This window comes from Alligator mississippiensis, chromosome 4 (assembly GCF_030867095.1).
Source record: "Alligator mississippiensis isolate rAllMis1 chromosome 4, rAllMis1, whole genome shotgun sequence".
In the NCBI taxonomy this organism is placed as follows: domain Eukaryota; kingdom Metazoa; phylum Chordata; order Crocodylia; family Alligatoridae; genus Alligator; species Alligator mississippiensis.
Genome location: NC_081827.1, coordinates 213,944,536 through 213,951,942, shown reverse-complemented (window position 1 = coordinate 213,951,942; position 7,407 = coordinate 213,944,536). Strand labels below are relative to the sequence as shown.

The following is a 7,407-nucleotide window of genomic DNA, read 5'->3' as shown; positions in this document are numbered from 1 at the left end:
GGGGTAAACGCCAAACAAGTAAAAAGAAAAACTAAAATATGTTTGGTATAATTTGGTATCAAATGTCCATTAATAAAATTAGCAAAGAAATTAAGTACACCAGAAGAGTGGTATTCTCCCAATAGTAGTGGAAGGAAACAAGCTAAAAAGTTTTAATCTATACCTTTGTAAATTTATGGATGGGATTTTGTAACAGGTTGTCTGTGACAGCAGAAGACTGGGCTTGACTAGTCCTGTGTCCTGTATTCATCCCCAAAGATCCCATGCACTGAGTGGGGAAGAAGTCTTGTGGAAAAAAACAATGTGTAGTCTTATAGCTGATTCTTATACTATGCCCTTTGCATAACATGATCCCTTTCTCCAGTAGATGTTAGGAAGCCTAGGGCTCCTTAGAATACACACACACACACACACACACACGCTCAAGACTACACACACATACTTATGAGTCAAATATGCTAAACTTTTAACTGACAAAAGATCAAATACAAGACAGGTATTAAAAAGACCCACACAGGAAACTGAAGGGGTTGAGTTAAATGTACTGGAATTAATATTATTTTAAACATCTGCAGTCAAAATCCATTTTTTTTTAAATGATCAGTGTAAGCATGTAATGAGCCTGCTTAGCTGAACTGGCAGGAAATTATCTGTAGGCTTTCCTCTTTCTTAACTTTTTCCTTCAGGGCCTTAATTAGGGCCCCCGCGACTCTTTTCCCAGTTGTCTCAATCTATCGCATATTTGTAGACAGTTTTCTTGTTTCCCTTTTTATAAATACCCCCACCCCCTCCCCCTGGTCCATGTGCATTTTCCTTATTCTTCATAGAACACTTTGTGGGTGTATTTGTGGTACAAAGGTGCCTTGAACCGGGCTCCAAATTTGGCTGAACAAGAGCCATATAGACAACATCCCTGTTGTGTGGTAGACACAAGGGTTTTTTAAAAAAAGGTTATGTATTAATGAATCCAACTTGTCAAATACAGGTTTAACATTTAAAGACATAACCAATCCCCTAAAATATAGTTAAAGACGGGTATTTATCTTCTATCAACAGTGTTGCCATAACCCAAATCAAAGTCCACATTAGTCTTGTTTCCGTCTTTCTTTCAGTCTCTGACAGCTCCTTTACATTTCCATCAGTGATGATCTTTTGTGCTTCTCTATATAATAATTCACCTCCTCCTTTTCCCTAGAACCCTGCATAATACAAATCCCATTATCTTTTACTCATCTCTGCTTTTACATTTTAAATGTATTCTTAAGCGTTAGCTCATAGAACTTGCACTGAATTCAAGATGTTTTTCAAATTTTCCAGTTTAGAGGCATAAGGACGTTTTTAGCAGATTCCAAAAATTTCCACCGGATTCCCAAGTCCGCATCTTTTTGCCTTTTCTCCTGTAGACCCCTGACTTGATAGGACATCTTTGCCGTTACTAAAACGTCCCAAACTTTTTAAAAACCAGTCAGCAGCTGCACCCGTGCCACTTTTCTTCCAGCCTTTGGCAAAGGTCATTCTTGCGGCTGCTAAAAGAGGAGAGATGATCAACTCCCTCTGACCCTGGCGGCTGGCAGGAAGGACCCGTCAGACTAAGGTGTTAGCGGGGAGTTTGTCCTCCCCACGTCTCCCACCTTCACATTTTGGGTCACATCCGCCATTCCCAGGAGAGGGGTGGGTTGTGTGTGTACGTGGTGCGGATGACATTTTTAATTCGAGGAACTTCCCCGTGGCATGGCTCCTGGCTCACGGGGCTACTCCAGCGGTGTGTAGCGGGGGGTGGTTGTTCAAGGACAGACTCGCAGGCTTCAGGGGTGCCCGTGCTGCCTGGCAGGGCAGGGCAGTCGTTTCTGCCCCAAGCCAGCGCCACGCCTCCAGAGGTGCCGCCACGGCGGCACGGGCAGTGAGAGGAGCGGTGCGGGCGCCTCCTGCCTGCCCAGCGCCGCCTCCAGCACCAGAAGGCCCGAGTGCGGCCACCTTCCCCTCGCCCGCTTGCGCCTCGGAGCTGCGGCTAGGCCCGCTCGGTCAGGCCCGGCCCGGCTCGACTCGACTCGCCCCTTCGCCCGCCCTCTCCTCCCACTGACGCAGTCTGCGCCGCACCAGCTCCCAACATGGCGGCGGCGAGGCGCTGAGCGGCGGAGCGGGCCGGCCCCGCGCGGGTGAGCGCGGGGCGCGGGGTTGCACCGGCCGGGACCCGCCCCGCCCGGAGGGGGGCAGCGGGGTCGCTGGAGGAAGGGCTTGGGGCGGCTCGGCTCAGCCTTTGCTGCGGAGGGCCGGGCCGGGCCGGGCCGGACGGGATCCGCGCGGGAGCGAGGGGAGGGCGCCGGCCCGCCCCACGCCGCGGCCCCGATGCCCGCGGGGCCCTGGGCCCGTGTTTCCCGTGGCGCGGGCCGCTGTCCCCGTGCTGCGGCGGGGCCGGGTCCCCGCGCCGGAGTTTGAATGAGCGCCCTCCTGAGCGGCGGGCGCCACATGGCCTCCGTGCCCGCGGGGGGCGGGAGGGCCCGCGCCAGGCCCAGGCCCAGGCTGAGGCTCCCGCGGACATGTTCTACGCGGCGGGAGCCCCGGCGCTGAGGGAAACTTCAGGGCCGCAACAGCCGGAGCGAGCACATGCGTGTCCTGCCTCCCGGGACGGGACGTGTCCGGCTCAGGCACGTTCAGCGCTCGTGCGCTGCCTCTGCTGCCGGCTTTGTAACGGCTTCAGGCCACTGAGTGACCAGCCCCTTCACAGAAGCCTTTTGAAGTTGTAGCATCTACGGATGTTTGGACGAGGGGGACCGAGCCAGGCCTCCCCGCTTCCACCCCTTTAGCATGACAGTCCCTTGCCCCTGCCTCATTCCTGGACCAGCCTGGCACCAACATCACTCTACTGCTACCCTTTTATTTCACGTTCCCTCTGTGCTCTGCTTTTAGGAACTCATATTGGTATTTTCTGGTGTTGGGCTTTCTGCAGAAGAGGCCTTCCTACATAAGCTTGTTTGAGCCAGGTAGTTTTGCTTCATTTCAGGTACATTTTTCTAAGGGACGTGATACAGTGGCGTCCACAACTGAAGGTTGCAGCTTCTCGAACTGTTACTATGTGAAGGGGCAAGCCTGTGATTGAAAACTGAGAAATCAACTTGTTCATGATTGGGAAATTTCCTTGAGTAAACGCCTGTGTGCATTTACTTGCAAGCCTCTGCTCATCAAGCTCATCAAAAGTGGCTTTACTGAATCGATACAAAGTGTAAGTTTGTCAGTATAGTGGCATCTATTCCAGTAGTGCTTTGCTGGTATAGATATTAGATATAGCTAGACTAAAAGTATTTGGAGTGTAGACTTTGCGTGACACCCCGACACTATAAAACGGTTCTGACGGATGGAGTCCCTGAACCCTTTGGTTGGAATACTAATATCTTCCCCTTTCTTGGAAGAGGAGGGTTAGGAAGACGTGGGTTGTCTTAGCATTTTTTCTGCCCATTGTGGGTGTGTATGCGTTGGAGAATCTTTCATACCGAACTTCAGATAGTTGATTAATGCTGTGGCCATTTGGTGTCTGATAATTTTTTTAAGCCTCGTGTTTTGGAATTAATGAGAAGTTGGTATTGAAGGTATGTGGGAGGAGACAGGAAGTGGGGGAATAAATTTAAGATATTAGGTTCATAGAGAGATTTTGGGTGAAAAAGTGGTTAAAAAAGACAAAAGGAAGGAGGAGGAGGAATGGTGAGAGAGATAATATTTTAAAATATTACTGTATATAAAAATATTTTGCGACATGGAGTGATAGTACACAATCAACAGTATGTAACTTATTAATTTTAATTGTTGGAAGCATACATTTTCTGGAGGTGTAATATAAGTGAAAGTAATATTTTTGTATGAACAGCGTTTCGACTTTCATTATACTTCCTTCTGTTAACAAACTCTGGAAAAAACCTTTATAACTAGCAATTTCTATCTTTATGCTCAGATTAAAAAGGAGTATTTGGAAAGTTTGAGCAGATTTTTCTTCATCTGTGTTCTGGAATAATCTTACAGAAAACACCTCCACTTGCTGAACTTCATAGCTTGACATTTCCCTGGCTTCAGTGAGAACTAGTTTCCAGGTCAGTCTGCAAAAGGGAAGTTAAATTACTGAAAAATATTATTTTTATGTGAAGATACAAATTTCCATCAAATATAGAATTAAATTAAGAAGTAGTAATATGGGTGAAATGTGGTTTTGCGCAGCCTTTTAACTTGTCAGTTTCCAACTAGATGTTTGTTTCCTAAATTTTGGCTTCCATTGTGTCTGTCCATTTGGCTATACATTTTTGGAAATATACCATGAGCTCTGGTTTGTATTTTTTTGGGGTTTTTTTAGATTTGAAAAAGTTTTTAAAGCAAAAACAAGCATCGCCATCCCATACACATGGTGATATTGAGCTTGGAACTATTTTATTTATTTTTGGATAGTCTGCATATAATAAATACAGTAAATTCACTGAGCTGCTTTTTGCTTTGGGAGTTAAACAATATATACATAGTTGAGTTTGTTTCAACTTGTTGAGCAGTGGTTTTCCTTCCATGATTTTAGAAGACAAGTTTCAGAAGTTGTTCCAGGTATCAAATGTACAAGGAAACCTAAGTGGGGAAGTTTATTGCTCCCTGTTCTGTTCCCTGCAGCCACTGAGAGTAGTCTGCCACCATCCTCTGTATATAACTTCTGCGTCAGGTATTTGAAGACTATTTTCAGCACTTCTGCTAGTCTTTTCTTCCTCAGACTAAATAACCTGTTTTCCCAATCTTTACTAAATCATGTTTCCCAGGCTTGTAATCATTTTGTTGATCTTCACTGGACTAGTTTACTTCACTGGACACAGTTTACTAGTTTGTCTGCCTCTGTCTTGAAGTTCGGGTCTCAGAACCAGATACCAGGTGACACCTCACCAGTACCATATAGAAAGGAAGAATAATCCCTCCCCTTGATTTATAAGTGATAGTCCACCCAGTATGCAATTGTCTTTATTCAGTTTATGATCCACTGTAACTCTCAGGTCTTTTTCTCCAGTATTGCAATGTAGCTAGTCATTCCCCAGTCTGTAGTTTTACATGCAGTTGTTCCATATTAAGTGCAGAAACTTTTCCGCACTGGATTTTGTTTGATTAATTGTGGATCATTTCTCCAGTTTATCAAGGTTGTTTGAATCCTAATCCCAGTCCAATCCTGTCGTAATCCTAACTTCCAGGATGTCTGCAGCTCTACTGATCTTGGTGTCATCTGTAAATTTGCTAAATGTGCATTCAATCCCATCCTTCAAATAGTTAATGGAGATACTAAATGATGGCAGACCCAGGACAGACCCCTCTTAATTCCTTCTCCTTATTAGACATTAAGCAGTTGATGATTACTTTTAAGCACAATGATCCAACCAGTTATGGATCTACCTTATACTAGTTTAATTTACACCAGTGGTTCTCAACCTTTTTAGACTTGAGGCATCCCTCTTAACCTCATCCCTAATAATATATTATGTCCAAGTTCCACTTCTTGTAGAATTCCATTTTAAGTTTCAATTTATTGAAGAGTTTGCTGTTTAATGAGGCTGGTCTCCTGATGCACTTCTCATCCTTTCTTTGAATAAGGCTAGCCTGCACTTGCACGCTTAATAAGGCATTTTTGAAGGATAGCCAGCTCTCCCGGATGCCTTTTCCCCTCAGACTTGCCTCCTATAGGCTCCTACACACCAGTTCTTTCAGTTTGTTAAAATCTGTTTTTATAAAGTCCAGTGTCTTTATTTTGTTTCACGCCTTCCTTTCCTTAGGATCTTGGACTCTTATCATTTCATGCTCACTGTCAGCCAACTTGCCTTCTACCTTCACATTCTTGACCAATTCCTCCCTGTTTATGGGAAGAAAATTGAGAACAGCTTTCTCCCTACTTGGCTTCTCTACCACCTGTACCAAAAAGTTATTCCCAACACACTATAGGAACTTTCTTGGGCTGCCTGCATTCTCTCGTGCTATCCTCCTAGCAGATGTTTTTTAATTAAAGTCTCCCATGAGCACCAAGCCCTGCAACTTGGATATTTTGGTTAGTTGCTTGGAAAAGTGCAATCACCCCGTCCCCCTAGTTTGGTCTGTAGCAGGCACCCACCATGACATCATTCTTGTTCTCCCCCACTTGACTTGACCAGAGGCTTTCAACAGGTTTGCTTGCTTCATGCTTTGCAGTGTACACTGGAACAAGTGTACATCTCTTCTATATAAAAGGCAACATTATTTCCTCTTTTTCCCACTTCCTGAACAAATAATACCTAAGGAAGAAGTATTCCTAGCTTGCATGCTATGTCAAAATCCACCAGATGTCTTCCGGTTCAGCTTAGATAGCCCCACACAGGAGTTCTTGGTAATAAAACCATGACAATGTTGAAACCAATGCAGTTATATATAGGTGCACAGTTTTGCCTGAACAGTTTTCAGTGCACAGATGTGGCCTAATTTTAGAAGTAACATAAACCAAGGCAGCTCCTGAATGAGAAAGGATGAAAGTTAGAATAACATGATGATGGGTCTTTTAGTTATAGATAGGTTTAAAAAATGTTATTTGTAGGCAACCTGACCCAGGTAAGGTTTAAGGAAGTAAATAGTAAAAAATGGTCATTTAGCAAATGAGGATAGTAATATTTCCTTGTGTAGAAGTAAGCATAGCAAAGAACAGAGCTGGAAGTAGTAGAAGGGAGGGAAGAATTAATTTAGAGTAGTAACCTATGAGAAAAAAAATCAACTTTTCTGGTACCAGAAGAAGTTGAAATTAATTGTATATTCCATTATATTATCAATTACAACAACTTTGTGCCAAACTCTAAAGGTGTTCACTCATTCAGTGGGAACAACAGCACTATTTTCATGGCAAGAAATTGCCCCTTTTTTCTGTCTTGAGAAATAGAAATGGCTAGTCACAAATACTTTACTGGCATCATTCTCTCTTATGCTTCTGCTTAGGGGTGCACCAATAGACATTTTGGGGGCCGATACTGGTAGCTGATTTTCAAGGAAACATATTGCCTGATACCGATCCAATTTCCAATACAGCTGAGTCCAGCTGGTAAGTCAGTTGTGGTGAAAGGGGAGGGGGAGGGAAGGGGTGTGGGAAAGGCAGATCAATGTCCCCCACAGTGAGGGAAGGAGTGGAGCTGGGGTAGGTGCTGGCGGGGTGGGTGTGGGACAGAGCCACGGCTCGTTTGGGGGAGGGAGGGGGTGGCGGCTCCCGGTGCTACATGCCACTCATCTGGTGGCTCCCACTGCTGCTTCTGCCGCTTGTCTGGGAGGGCACAGGGCGGGGGTGCATACCACTGGATCTACATGGGGTCGGTCAGACAGGCTGGGTCCACACTGCATTGCACTCAGGGTGGGTGGTGGGGGTGCTGGGAGGGGGCTATGGTGAAATTTGGA

The 7,407-nt window shown here is 45.3% G+C and overlaps 1 protein-coding gene across 5 annotated transcripts in view; it reads left to right on the top strand.

Moving 5' to 3' along the window:
* The first annotated feature begins 1,998 nt into the window (after positions 1–1,998).
* PPIG (peptidylprolyl isomerase G) overlaps positions 1,999–7,407 on the top strand; it is a 53,283-nt gene continuing 47,874 nt past the window's right edge. Inside the window, exons 1-4 of one of the 5 annotated variants that reach the window (XM_019480501.2) lie at positions 1,999–2,156; positions 3,002–3,220; positions 3,944–4,079; positions 6,958–7,060. The gene's annotated coding sequence lies outside the window, so the exon portion shown is untranslated. The remainder of the gene's footprint in view (positions 2,157–3,001; positions 3,221–3,943; positions 4,080–6,957; positions 7,061–7,407) is intronic. The other 4 variants (XM_019480502.2, XM_006268869.4, XM_019480503.2 and 1 more) reach the window with 4 other exon arrangements.